This window comes from Bombus affinis, chromosome 17 (genome assembly GCF_024516045.1).
Source record: "Bombus affinis isolate iyBomAffi1 chromosome 17, iyBomAffi1.2, whole genome shotgun sequence".
NCBI classification, from domain to species: domain Eukaryota; kingdom Metazoa; phylum Arthropoda; class Insecta; order Hymenoptera; family Apidae; genus Bombus; species Bombus affinis.
The window spans coordinates 2,680,932-2,696,230 of record NC_066360.1 but is presented as its reverse complement, the minus strand read 5'-3'; the positions used below and the strand labels follow the sequence as shown (position 1 = coordinate 2,696,230).

The 15,299-nt window shown below is 43.2% G+C and overlaps 1 protein-coding gene across 1 annotated transcript in view; it reads left to right on the top strand.

Annotated features, from left to right (window-relative positions):
* The first annotated feature begins 3,607 nt into the window (after positions 1-3,607).
* Positions 3,608-15,299, top strand: part of LOC126926234 (cyclic nucleotide-gated cation channel alpha-3-like) — a 209,548-nt gene continuing 197,856 nt past the window's right edge. The window contains exon 1 of the mRNA XM_050742478.1: positions 3,608-6,256. The gene's annotated coding sequence lies outside the window, so the exon portion shown is untranslated. The remainder of the gene's footprint in view (positions 6,257-15,299) is intronic.

The window sequence follows — 15,299 nt, the reverse complement described above, 5'->3', positions numbered from 1 at the left end:
TACTAGCGAGTATCTAGACTGCTAGAATTTATGACTGTCTCGTATGATGTATGGCTGTGACATTTGTTCCAAGTTATTCATCGTGCAAAGTTCGATGGGTCTGTAACAAATATCGTTGCGACGTGCTCGATGCTTTACTCGCATAGTTTATTATTTCTTCTGTCTATCACACAGATACGTTTGACATGGATATAATTCCTGCACAGAAGGAAACGGAAACGCGTGTCAGTCGGATAGGGTCGTCGATCGTTCAACATTCAACGGTTGTTAAACATTCCTCGTGTTTTGCAAAGAAATACATTCTTATAAGATGGTGGCGAGGGAAACATCGTCGTTTATCAACCGAAATATTATTCCATTCAGTTTGTTCGTTGTTAGATTCTTTTCCCTAGCGGAAAGCCGAAGAATGTAATTCCAAGAATATTATAAAGTTGGAACAATCTTTATACGCACAACGTTGTATATGGTGTATTTATCACTTGGCTCTGAGTTCAATATAGATTTTCATTTTTAATTACAATCTCAACGATAAGAAAGCAACATACAAACATCACACGCTGAGTTTTACATATATCAAATTATTTTTCCACGTCTACCGTATCAACTAATATTCACAGTCGTGCAAGTAACATCATCGCTAGAAATTAAATTCCACTCACCAAGTCGAATGCAGCCACACCGAAAAGAATGGCAATGACTACGAGCGACCTCATAGCATTGCCCTAACTACCGAGGAACTGGAAAAACGATTAATGGGGCGATACAGGGCCAAAGAAAGCGACTGCTCTCTATCGCTCATAGTCGTGTCACGCGTTGCTATGTACATATTTATATACCTTGGTCGTATACGTGTCGCTTACAGCCAAAATACACGTGCTCGTCTTTACGACTCTGATCGTTAGCTCCATCAGAAATAACCAATCAGACCCGCGTGTCTTGGCCTAATCGTCTTACCGGCTGTCTGTTATATCAACTGTTGCTCAATTACATTGACTGCTCTCAATTTACTGTTATGTCACGCGTTGCTACATCGTGTTATTTGCATGTGACGCTTTCGGCCAGTACCTGCGCTTATCTTTATGGTGGCGTTTGGTCTGTCAGAAATAAACCATCAGACCCACGTTCCCTCGCCTAACCAGCTCCGTATTGCACCGCACCGACGATTTCAACGACATTCCGGTGTTCTATCCCATTTCTTTCTATCCCATTCTTCGTGAATATTTCATAGCGGTTTTATCCGTTGGATACAATCTAGTCAGAATCCTCTTCCTCCCTTTGATCAATCTGATCGTTGGATGCTAATCTTCTTATTAGGAGGACCGAAGTTACAGCGTCGAAGGAGTGTTTGCAGTGCACACGTGTAACGTATGACGCATCTAGCTTCACGCGCGTCTATGTAGCGGCGCACCTGGATCCGATTATAGACATGACTTATCGCACACAACATTAGGTTTATCGGATAAGTGTTTGCGGGCGTGGTGCAAGGAATATCCATCCCCTCGGAGACTATTCCCTTTGATCTCCGACATAACAGATTTTCTGCGATAAATGCCGTTGCATTTTTTACGCCGCTTCAGCTCCCGTGTACTCGGCTAACCTACATGTCTCGGTTTACTTAGCAACAGCAAGGTGTGGAATGAAAATTGGCGTGGAAGGGGTGCAGAGTAGGCGAAGCCGCAGGGACTACGCGTGATATCGGAGATTAAGCTCCTCCGCAATGGCGAACGGAGTACGATTTCGCGAAAGACAAATTGTTGTGAAAAATTGCCGCTCGGACTCGCAAGTTCCAAATTGTCGATGAATGATTGAAAATTGAAAAATGAAAATATACTATCTGCTAATTGATGTGCATTCGGCAATACGTCGCGTTAGACTTTTTAGAGGACGGCCACTAGTGGACAGTGACTGAAGGCGTTATAATGCTATAGGTATTTCGATTTCTTCGAACCTTGTAATATCGTATCTAGACGAGATCCTTAAATTGCTTTGAATAGTTCGTAAATAGAACTAATTGTCTCGCGATTTTTACGAATTAATGCAAACGACGCTTCGTATTTCACAGAATTTCATTAAAATTAATATTTCAACAATTTCCAGAGATTTTCTATGATCATCATTAATTTACGCAATTGTAATTACGAAATTTTATAAGATCGAATCAAGCGTGTGCAGTAACTAAAATGATTCGTTGCACACGTTCTGTAGAATGCACGGAGATTTTACTAATTAATTGCATTCGGCACAGAATGTTGCAACGAGTATACATATATACACACTGACAATGTAACAATCGTAATTAAAAATTAAAAAGCGTATTCGTAAAATGATAGATGTTGTCTTGTACCAAAGGCTTGTCGTTTTTAATAATAAATGCAATCTTTTCGTTCATCGTCTATTTCTTATCGCCGGTAAAAAATTCCATTCCGATCTAATTCGCTACAGATAAAATTAAAACGACGATAAAAATGCATAAACGTTAGTAACAACTGCATATATGACGTCGTTTCTTAATTATTACATACACCGTGACTGTTTCATGGAAATTAGAGCAAAGGAAAGTGTGTTCTAAATAACTACGTGTGCTCGTGCTTTAAATTGTGTATTACACGGTAGAAAATGCGATTCGAACCTTGTTTTTTTCCCCCTCGAATCTTCGGTATGGCCGGTTCTGCCCCCGTATTCGTAACCGTGTCACGAAGCATTGGAACAGAAGGGTGCTCGCCGACTTTCTCGCCTTATTCAACGTCGTATCGTCACAGTTTCTTATTAATATTCTTTGTCTTTCTATACTTTTTAAAATACAACTCTTGAGAGTTTTCTATTCACTTTTCCTAGCTTTTTCTATTTCCACGCGTATAACTCGCAATTTATTAGGGCTGTCTTCCATCTGCAGCGTGGTTCACACGTGGCGATTAAACCCTTTTCACCGCGTATATCACTCGTCGCTCCGACAAAAGATACGTACATCCGCTACCCCTCTTTTCTGCCATCTCTTTCAACCTCGTGCTCCAATCATTTCTGTCCCTCCTTACCGCCGGTTCCTTCTCTTCCGCATTGTTTTTTGTCCTTCACCTCGTTCTCGTCGTTCCTTAATCCGCGCCTACTTCTACCGTTTCCTACTTCCTCTCGTCATCCTTCACCTCTCGCCACCATCCTTACTCTCTCCCTCTCTCTTTCCGTCTCTTTTCAGCCCGCAACCCTCTTTGATCCCCGTCCAGTTTCGGTCCATTCTCTTCCTCAGATCTACTCGTCTATTCCAACATTTTCTCGCTCGTGCACCTCTTTTTCCATCTCCTTAACCGTCCTTCTTGGACCGACCGACTCCATCCGAACCTTCTCCTTCTCTCTTGTCAGTCATCTCTCTTCGATCCAGTTTCCTCTTCGTTCCACTTTCCACCCCGTCCTCCTTTTGCCCCTCTCTCACTCTGTCTTCCTTTCAAGCCTACACGGCTCGATCCCTGTCGCACTCACGACCAACTCGTTCCCTTTCACTCTCGCCGCGTACTGCGTCTCTGTTCAACCAGCGCCCTCTTTCATCCACTCTGTCGGCCTGTTGGCGTCTCCGTTGGACGTAGTCGTCGCGTCGCACGGATCGGTCCTGCGCGATGGGGATGCTGCGAGATAATCGTTCCCCCTTCGGCCCGCGAACAGCCGACCCCTTTCGGACACCCCCGCGCCGAGGGAAGCAGCAGTAAGAGCCAGGCCGCCGCCATAGCCGCTCCCCGGGCAACGAAGGAGGAGAAACCGGCGTACCATTCTCTTTTCCTTTTTTCCTTTCTATTTTTCTCTCTTTCTCTCTTGCGATCCGCGAGCGAAGATACGCGTTTCTTCCGCGGCGACGTTCTAACCTGCACCAGCTCTCTGCACGAGCTGTCCACTCGTCCAGCGACGCTGTTCGAGTAACATCGAAGGGCAGACGGCAGCCGAGCATCCGTCAGCGGATCATGTGACGCGGACCTGAACACGCTCGACGTTGCCCTTAAACTCGTGTGCTCGATGACAGCGGGCGAAACGGCGCTGCCGACGACGTCGCCCGTGCTACGTCTTCGATTCGCTGCGTGGAACGTGGACGACAACCGGTGCAAGTTGGTGCCAGTGCGCTAACCTCGATTCCGTGGCATCGCGACGTCACGAACCTCGCGGACTGCGTTCACCGCTCGATCGCTAGCTCTCGCTGAGATTACGCCGTGTGCGCGGTAAAGAAAGCAGCGGGTCGCCAAGCTCTCGCACGAGATGCAAAGCTACGATGACACCGGTCATCGCGAAGAAACGACAGCCTGGAATTAGTAATCGGCCAGTATCGACTAACGGTGGTATCGTTTGATGACTCGAAGCGACGCACGAGAACGTGGTCCGCGATGATGCTGATCGTTCGTCGTCACTGCCGAACATGCGTTGCATCGTAAGTCGCTTTCAGCGATCCAGCTTGCTTGCTTGCCTACGATATACGGCTGTCGCAATCGTTCTGGTGACGTGATTCGAAAGGATCGTCCACTAGGATGGTGGCGAGGGTCGTTGAGATGGGAAATGTTGACGCACGGCATCCCCACGTTTCGCAGCCTCGCTGCATCGACGTGTTCGGCCAAGCAAGACCGACGTTCTCGACGAGCTAATTGATTTATATCTTCGGGAAAGCCTGGCCGGTGAGCGATCTCGGCGTCATCGTTCGCTGCTCGGTAACAAAGCGACAGACGCTCGACGAGATGGCCGAGAGATCGCGCGAATGAAAGAAGAGAGTATATCGGCTGAGTATCCTTCGAGGGGAACAAAGAAGAGGAACACACGTGTTGCTCGAATGCAAAGCAGCTTCTTATACGTCGAGGCTGTCGTTGCGTGCTCGCCGCAGCCAAAAAGTTACGCGAGATTGTGCAACGTGCGAATCGATATCATTCGGCGGAACGTCCGAGAGCGATCCGAACAGCTATCGTATTTTACTTCTCGCGCAGAGGATAAAATTCTGGCCTGGTGCGACTTCTGTGCGCCACTGGATGACCTTAACCTTTCGCGTTTCGGGGGAAGAAGTGGTCGAGGGATTAGACGTCGGACAGGGATCGTGGAGAAGCGTGAAAATTCGAGAAAGAATCCCCCTGCGACGTGACGGATCTAATTGAACGTATAACTGTACGCTCTTATCGACGAGCAGCCCGTAGAAGCAAGGGACGGAAGAAAGGATGAGAGGCACGTTGACGCATTCGTGCTGGATTTTTAGGCGAACGATCGCTGCACGCGTTTTGTACCGCGACGATTTCTCATCACGTACGTCACTATGAATCTCATCGACCAACATAGTGATTCGTGCGCCGCCGAATCGTAACGCAATTACCAAGTGTCTTCTAAACGATAAGCATCGATCATCGACATCGAACGAATCTCTCCTTATTGAGAAGCGCGCCGCACGACGGAATATTTATACCGAATATTTCAACAGCCACTTATTCGATCGAATACGATCGGCGAAACATTTTCCACAACCGCATACACGTAGAGCGAACAGACGCGCGAGTAACTACGTTCTTCTAACGAACGACAAACGTACGAGCCTCCGGTATCGTCCAAGTTTCATCAGCAACGGCCAACGTCGAAGACGCTCTTTGTAAACGAGTGCAGTCAGCGGCGCATACAAACAGCTCATTTGCATTCTAACGATAAGCAAACATGACCGGACGGTCCGCCTAGGTTTGGAACGCAAGTCGGCGATAGTTTGATCGTTTCGGCAAGATCGGTAGCGCTGAAACGTGGTGCACGTTCCGCGACTTTGGACACTGTGCTTGGGACTGAAGCGCGGATCGGTGGTGTCGGCCGATCGTGTCGAGTCGTCGTGTTGGGCCTGCGATGAGTTCGGTTCAAGGATAAACTCAACTTGTTGCGAGAGAACACACGTACACGAGGTGGGTGGTGGAGGAGGAGTAGATGCGTGTGGAAGTGTGTCTTGGCGTGAGGCGACGCTTTGGTGCGAATGTGTGTCGGCTGGTGTGGTCGTTGGTGTCGCTGCTGATGGTTGCATCGCAGCCAGCCGTAAAGGAATACGCTATTTCGCGCGAGTGTCGGTACCGTGGCGTCGTGGAGGTGTCGTTGCTCGGTCGACCGGTGTCGATTCCCTCGATGATCGATCGACGACGCGGCCTCCGTTTCTTTCGATCGATTTCGCGACCGTGTTGTATCGAGCGGCCTGGTCGTTCTCGCTCGTCCGTATTTTCAACCGCGTCGCACACGAGATGAGCAACGGGAGCAACGTGCTCGTCGAGCATCGGTGTTGGTGAGTACGGTCAGACGTATGGCGTTCCTCTGCTTCTCCATCCATATGTGTCGTATGTGCGTGTGTGCGCGCGCGACTCTCGCTCCGTATGATCTACGTGTGCATGATCTACGCGTGTAGGTGTGCGGAGTCGTGGGTGCGCGCACGATAGGATGGTTAGGTACTTAGTAGCTCGTTACTGCCACCGAACTACCATCGAAGTAGTTTAATCCAACGACGTCGCTGCGTGTTGTATTAATGTCCTGCTATTAAACGGCACTAACTCTTTCCAGACAGACCGCTGCAACTAGCGCGCAAGCAGACGCCTCTTTTTCCCTATCGATAATTGGCTCTTTCGATTTGCTCGCAGGTGATATCGTTCCAAATCAATGGTTGTTGTTTTCTATAGGATGAGGTAGGTCAGTCGCGACGTGTGTTTAAAGACTACACGGGAAAATACATGATAATCCAGTTTGTTGGTTTTCTGACTTGTATACTTTTATTTATATATCGACTGCAGGATCCGTGCAGAAGCTGAGGCCCGAGGCTGCGTATTTTTCATAGAGTACAATATCGAAAGAGCGGCCTGCCAGCAAATATGAATAACTCTTTTGTATAATGCGTTTACCCGACACTTTGTGCGTATCTTATCGAAACATCAAAATATTTATTTAGAGCATGGCGATGTGACTCTGTACGCATTCGATGGGAACTTATAATTCGTTCTTTGAGTTTGAATATTTCTTTTGTATGCTTTTCAGTACTTCCTAAAGAATTTTGGAGAAATCAAGACCCTCTTTTATTTCCTTTTTTATTTATATCGCGATATTACAGTCTTTGAGGGAATGCAGGACATAACTGCACGCAGATAGATTTGCTTTGGCGAGTGAGAATTTTTTTAATTATTTTTCGTAATTACGTTGGCTTAGCTTTTCGGTCCGTTTTGAGTGAAAATTCACCTTTACTATCTATCTAGTTGGTAGAGAAATCCATTAGACGTTAATATATTTGCTGTTATGGCGGCGAGATTTTGTCAACTGGCAGAAATCGATGGAAAAGCAAAATTATATTCGGTAAAAGAGAAGCGACAAAAAGTAGGTTCTGCCACGTATATGCATCGAAACTTTAAGTCGGTCTCTTTAGGAGACGAATCCCTTTATATTCGGATTTTGTTTCTCGGCTTTGGTTTATGTTTGCGACACTCGAGAAGAAAAATGCAGATGAGAAAAGTACATAGGGAAAGAAGGGAAGTAAACAAAATACGTAGAAAGAAGAAAGTAAAATACAATATCGTAGGAAAGGCGAGCACATCGAAGAAATTTGTAAAAAGTTTCATTTAAAAATTGGAACACGATAGAGGTACAATTAGAAAGAATATAACGCGACATTACCATAGCATGGATGCTGCTGATATTACAATGTCCAGTCGCAACGCAGTATTCTGATATATGTTGAAGTTATCTCTATTCTCAAGTTTTACGTTCTCCACGAAAAACATTGTAAAAGTTTTTTGGTCGTCCCGCATGTGACGCCTCGTCCTCTCTAACCGTATCATTATACTTGCTCTTGGCGGAATTTTTAACTCGCGTCATCTATGTACACACTCCTTTCGTAAGAATAATTTTCAAGTTTCGAACAAAACACAACGATTCTTTGGTATAAAAAGTAACATAAATGAATTGCCCTTCGTAAACTGGTTAGACGTATAATATCCGTAGATATTGCGATTTCAATGATTTAGTAATTAATACTATTGTTACTCATGTAGCAACCATAACGAATGTAACGAATATTTAACGCGTAATACAACACGAACGTAACAAATTGCCGAATCTCCTGCGCTGTAGGCAATAGGATATTTTATTCAAGCACGTTGTTTTCGCTCCACCATATCTTTCATTATTGTGCAGGTGTATTTTAAGTAGAAACAACAATGATTTCAATGATTTTGTGTAATTTTATTCTATAGATAAGAGACACGCGTAGTATTTTTCAGATATTAATCACTCTTGGCGCGTTTCTCTTAATTAATTATTTATAGACGCATCGACTATTCTAATAATTAATTAATTGCAATGATGGGTCGAGTTTCGTCATTTTTGCGAAACGTTCGTTTGTCTTAGCGTTGTCGAATAATATTAACCATAAAACTATTTAATTAGAAAGTGAGATTAAAAGCTAGGATCAAACAGCATCAAACAGCCCCGAAGATTAAAAAATAAATAAGATCAAATGATTGAAAACGAAGAATTAGATAAAATGGAAGATTTGCTTCAGTCGCTGGAGCAGGTATTAAGATTTTTCCCTGTCGCAGCGTTCGTTTGTTAGAACGCTGGTACTGCATTTTATCGGATTTTGTGCAATTACAGGATCAACGAGTGGGGACAAACTGCGGATAGAGAGCGAGACGAATTAAATTTATGAGTGTCTAGCAAATATGATTGGGGTGATAAACGATAGAAAAACACAGGGTTCCTGCCATATGTGCGACGTTTATGTGACGATATTTGAGGCACGTGGCAGAATCGTAAAAACGGGGGCGCCAGTTTTAGTATTACCTATTCAGGACAAGGGAAAAGACGTTGAACCCCTAAAATTTGTAATTTATAGCCTGTTTGGTTATTTTATTTGCTCAGATAGGCTTGCCTTAAGCTTTATTTCTTTCCTTGCAGAATTTATAACTTTGGTTATCCGCAGGTATTAAAAAATTTACCCGATCTAATGCCATTCCACGCACATCTTTATATTTTACCATAAATCTACTATACGACCCACTATAAATTAGTTCTAGAGCCTGTTTCCTCGTTGATTTACGAGGATAATTATACTTGGACGTTCTGATTGGAAATCATTTCGATCCTTTTCCGCTGCCTGTCGCACTGTGCAAAAGGGCGAAGCCAAGTCTCGAACTTCCACTTTGTTACGAGCATGTTTGAGGAAGATTTGTTCACAACGCATTAATTTTTATACGAATAGGACTTTTTGTAGTCTTGCTCGAGGAATGTTTAGCAACGGGAGTTGAGGAAAATTGCTTTACGCGAAAAATTTGCGACTTTGGTCGATTTATGGAAATAAGGGTAAACTTGGTCTCGTTGCGTAATAAAGTAGAAGCCTTCGTCTATACTTTATCGCGCGTGTAATACTTCACTTCTGTACAGAGTTGCCTTAAAATAATTATTTTCTAGTTGGACGATTTCCCCCGTTGGTTGACATATTCGTGAAATTTTTCTCGCTTACAGAATTCATCGACGAAACGTTCACAAAAGCTTTGCATTAATCCACACGTTAAACGAATTAGGGGGAATCGTAATTTATTTTGAAACTATCGCGTATTTGATGAAACTTTGGCACAGCACTTACAGCGAAGTCGAGTACACGTGCACCGAAAAGATTTTCAAACTCGATTTTCCCGAAACTTAAATCTTTGACGAACAAATATTATTCCTTCTTTTCGAGTTATTTTTACAACGAGTTTACGATCTTCGAAGATTCGATGACGAAGAAAATGTAATATGTAATATATAATGTAAAAATATAACTAAAAATGAAATTGAACCAACGGAATATGGATATTAGCGTGTAAGTTGAAAGTTAGGCGTAGTTGTCGCACACTAATTACATGACTCGTATCCGCAAGTACCAACTATTCGTAAATTTAACGATAGCAGACGCTCTGTATCGATTTCTCTCAGCAAAACCGTCAGAATAATTCTTAAGAGAAAACTTTGCACGTACCAGGACTAGTTAAACGAAAGTTGAAATTGAAATGAAATTAAAGTAACAGAATATGGATATTAGCGTGTAAGTTGAAAGTTAGGCGGCGTTGTAGCAGACTAATTACATGACTTGTATCTGAAAGTACAAACTATTGGCAAATTTAACGTTAGCAGACACTGTATCGATTTCTCTCGCCAAAACTGCCAGCGTCGGAGAATAATGCTTCGGAGAAAACTTTTCACGTGCCAGGAAAAATTCTGCCTGGCAATCTGAGCAATCTGAGCAATCTGAGCGACGTGCAAGGTGTCTATTACTCTCGTAACGGAATTTCGCGCAGGTATCCCGAGTGGAGAACGAATGTGCCCGTAAAGTGAAATCAAGTGGCTTATTAATCTCGCATAAAGCGCGGCCGAGGAATTGCTGCTCCAGCCGGAAGGAAATTCGATCGGCTGCGACGGAAGTTGTAGCGCAGGAACCTGCTCTTTAGTCGCAGCCGCATTTCATCCGTGAAGAATCGCTTAGATTATCGTTGCTGGATTGCTTACTGCGAGATGCCGCAACTATCGGTAAAGCGAACGTCGATGGAACGTGACAGGGGGGATGCGATAAAAATTCAGGCAAATTTATTAGAAACGATGGCGAAGATCTCGAAAGAGATACCGAGAGAGATTGCAGGATCGAATGAAGCTAGGTCAATCGTAAAAATTCTGATTAGTTTGAAGACGCATTAGAGATAGGAGTTTGAGATCGAATTGAGATTAAAACGGACGAATAATATCGTTTCCCCTGTGAATATTCTTGCGTCAATCGCGTGATCCATATCGGCCGACCTAAAACAAACTTTTTTTTAACGACGAACTTGCCTTTATTTTTGTATCGCGTTTAAATGTTTGGAATGAAAAGAGCCAAGAATGATATTTACACAGAGAGTTTCATAACTCAGTTGCAGAAAAGTCCCGAGCTTTTCAAAAGTTATAATTGAATGCATATGTCAGTGATGAAAGTACGCAGGGATTTGAAACGCATTTCAAACTTTCAAAAACTCGACCCTATATAACATGGTTTAGAGACGTATGCGATCGAACGAATTGTCTTACATAGAAATTATACGATATTACGTTGCAAAAATATTGTTCAAGATATTTCTATTATATTTTCTATTACGCTGATGTTTATTGTACGATTTGACTTGGACAGATTTCTGCGAAAAACTCAAAGATACAAATAAGAATACTAAGACAATCCTTCATCTAATTTCCATTTCTTTTACTTATATTCATAAAAAGACAAATTTTTCAGTAATAAACAAACGCAGTTGCAAATTGTTACCGCAATGAGTAACAAACGATAGCAATTCTTTCGTCTGCTTTCGTGAAATATCATACGGTCTATTCAAAGATGAAAGAGTTTACGCATCCACACGGATAATCGAGAAGATATGCCATTTATTTCAGTTCTATTAAAACTTTACCTTTGTATGGCTTTGATCGAACCTCCAATTTTATCTGACTGGTACAAGTGGAGGCTCAAATTGCAGCAAGATCACTTTGCAACCCTTTGTATCACGAATATACCCTTTAAGTCTTTGATCCTATGAATGCCTATATGCGTTAAGCAAAATCCATTCTCTTGCTCTACGAACACACGCATAGATATATGGCTGGCTACACGATGAAGAAAATTCCATTGCTATATGAATACACGCAAACGAAGGAAATAATGGTGCAAGTCTGTGTACCAAGTTGTTGCACAAACAGAAACACACACCCATACGTGTCTTACAATCGCGAATTGAACGTCACTTCACGATTTAACGTAAATTACAAGCTCCTAGACCTTTTCAAGAATTTACGTACGTCGTAATTAATGTTTCCAACGTTTGCCGCGAATATTAATTAGTAAGAATATTAATTAATAAAAGCATAATAAATAGAAGCGTAAAATCCACTTGTTTACTTTTATATCATTTAATCGCGTTTTAATATCAAACCTACTTAGAACACTCGTGCGTATGGTTTTCACGTATGCTTTCCAAATGGAAACTATATCGTTGCACTGCTTTGCAGCCTATCCGTTCGCATACTCGCTGATGTTGGATTCCATCCGTGCGTTATTACCGCGATTTATTCATGAAACAGCCGACTCGCGTCTCACATTTATTCGACAGTTTTACAACTGTCACGCGAGCTATCGGTTCGCAATAAATACAGGAACGCCGGTGAACAGAGCGTACGCTTTTCCTTCGATATGATAAATCGAAGATAGCAAGGAAAGAAAGAAAGCGGCCACCTGCAGGGCGAAACATTCGACCTTGTATGGAAATTTAGCGCAGTTTATACGATACCCATAAACCATCCAGAGCTTGCAGCTTCCGCAACAACCGATTCAACGCTCTCACGAAGCTCGCTGCTTTTTATTTCCATCGTCGGTTTCCTCCGGCTTCTCCCATCCCTCGCCTTCGTTCTTCCCCCTTCGTACTTTTTGCCCGTCCCTTTTCCATCCTCCCCTCTTTGTCTCTGTCTAATTTTTCCGTTCCACCGCTAGAGCAGACATATTTGGAATACCAATTCGTTTAAGACGAGCAAAGAATCACAGCAGAAATATCATAGGCAAACTAATAAACTTTCGTATTATTTCAAACTCTCTGACACGTTTTAACGACCACTGCACCATTCAATACTTCTTCCACTCTGCAAATTGAATAGAAAATCCACAAATGTCCTGTATCGTTGGCGGTGTTAGAAATTCGATAGCGTCAGTGGTTTTTATTTCTTTTCTTCCCCAAGATACTCGCCAGTCTCTTAAACGTTCCAAACTAGCAACAGCGTCTGAAATATGCCGATCGTCCTCTGTCTATTTCTCGATTTTTCTTGCTAGCGTCGCGCCGGCAAATTTATGCATCATCCAACCGACGCGATAAATCATCCAGTCACCGATTTCGTCCGAGCGACGAAATAATAAATCAGCTTCTTGCGGCGCGTCCCCCAAGGCGTTGGTTTACTCTGCCTAGTGGTGGCAGCGTGTTCGATCCGCGAAACTCGATCGAGATTTACGAGACGCGGCGGTGTTGCTCGAGCTGAGAGCGCTATCGCCTCGCGCGACGTTGTCTCGGCCTGATTGCGTCACGCGTCAGAAATCGCATCCGTTTTGTCGACGCCGGCTCCAACAACGTTATCTCCGCGATTCTTCACCACCGGAACCGTTGCAAATTCACCCGCGGATGCGAAACAAGCGCGAATGCCAAGGAGGCTCTCCGCGGAGCTGAGAATAATGCTGGGATTTTTTAGCATCGAGCGAGCACGAGGCGCGAATGTGACAAGCGACGACGTTCGTGGATCGAATAAATCTCGCTCGATTTCTACCCCAGAGAAAAGTACGCACAGCCAACCGACGCTACAACTCAGAGAATCAAAGACTACGACTGAGAGAACAGAGGACTACAATTTTCGACCAAAACCGCAGGAGCAAACAAGCAATTGTAACGCACAATTACATAGATGGTCTCGAAGTACAAATGTAATTTTTCCCCAGCTTGATCTCTTATCGGAAGAAACTTTTCTCCGTATGCTGTGCATAGCCTACGACACTGCAGCGGCGCACGCGAATCGATCAAGACCCGTAAAGTTAGAACCGGTTAAGCGGTTTTTAAGTTACAGAGGCGCGAACAACCGTACATTAAGGCTAAACACAACGAAACCGTGTTCGTAGCGTGGTCGGGTAAAAATATCAGCACTTTCGGGATTAAAGACGATAAGAGCGTTTGAAAGGAAGGACCGCGGCACTGTTTTACGCAATGCAAACGACACTGCATTAAGTGTATGGCCGCTAAAGGGCAGCACTTTGAACGCGTAAAGCGATAATTCTCGTCAATTATTTCCGCGATTTAGTAGACGCACGCAAGTATTTGTACGCAAAGTTTCATCGAGATCAGCAACTTGGGATCGCGTAACGCTGCTTGTTAGTAACTTACTAACCGTGCAAAATAACTGTTAGCTTACTGTTAGGCGGAGATGTAGAAACGTTTCTGGCCGCAGATAAATTATCGCGTTTGAAGAGCGAAACAGGTGCTGCGATATTAGCTTCTTAACAGATTTACGCCGAGCTGAGCGTTTGTTCGTTGATTTGACGTGCAGCGCGCCGAGATAATTATTATCGGAATTATCGCAGCATAAATTTGTTTAGCTGCAATCACCGCACACCGTGCTCTCAAATTATTCTCTTTTTACACTTCAATCATCGTAGCCTCGTAATTATATCGATACGTCAACTTGAAATCGCTCGGTCATCGCGCCCCTCTAAACCCAATTCGATTAGCTTTCACGACGAATAACTTTCTTTGCTATAATCGTTCGTGACGGCTATTGTCTTTGAACCGTAGCGAAAGCTTTATCTTTCAAGTATACGAAAAATGGAATATCCCCCGTTGTTTTTAAACCAAGCGATTAGACTCTCCGAATATTGTTATATATTTAAAGTACGTAAAAGTATGCAAATAAAATACCTAGCGTAGAATAATTGACGTATGAACACGCGCGAACAACAGCGTGAGTTGCATCACGAAGCGTATGACGCGTGGAAGATGTTGCTATACTGAGAACAACGTGCTGTTGCAATAACGCGGGCTTTACTTTTTAGACATTACGTTCGTGATTAAAGTTGCAGGAAGCTAAAAGCATTGTTCCTATCTACATTTTCACCCTTGGCAAATTTTCTCGAGAGTTTAATAAATAATATTGAATTCTTTGAAATAATTATGATAGACGTATACGAATATAGCTACGCCATATTTTTAAGACGCGAAGACCACGCGATAAGCCGGTCTTTTACAAGTCGTTTTCTGTCGGTCTTCTAATTTTTAATATCTTTATACTTTGCGACGAACAAGGCATATATTGGCACACAATATGCGAACGTGGAAAGAAACTGTTCGATATTTTAAATTCAGCGTTTTTACGAGCAATATGTTTTAATTGCGAGGAAGGTGGGAAAAAATGCACGGTTACTACGTGCTTTAAAATAATATAAAATCACAATTTCGTTGGACGTGCCTCTAATTGACAGCGCATTGAATTTTAATATTTTAAAACATTTACTAGAAAAATGGGAAATTTGATTCATCGCGTTCTTTTGTGCGGAAAATAAAACACGTAGAAAATAGGAGGTGATCGTAACCTGGTAAAGACGAAATAAATTCCTATCCACTTTCCAATTTATTACCAATTTCCCATAGAAAATATGCATCATCGGACTATCTATAACGTCCCTAACGTCAATTTGCATCTTCCAAGGAGCTGTTTTACCCTCCAATCGTATCGTATTTCGTAAAGTCGTCGGCGTTTTAAGCTCT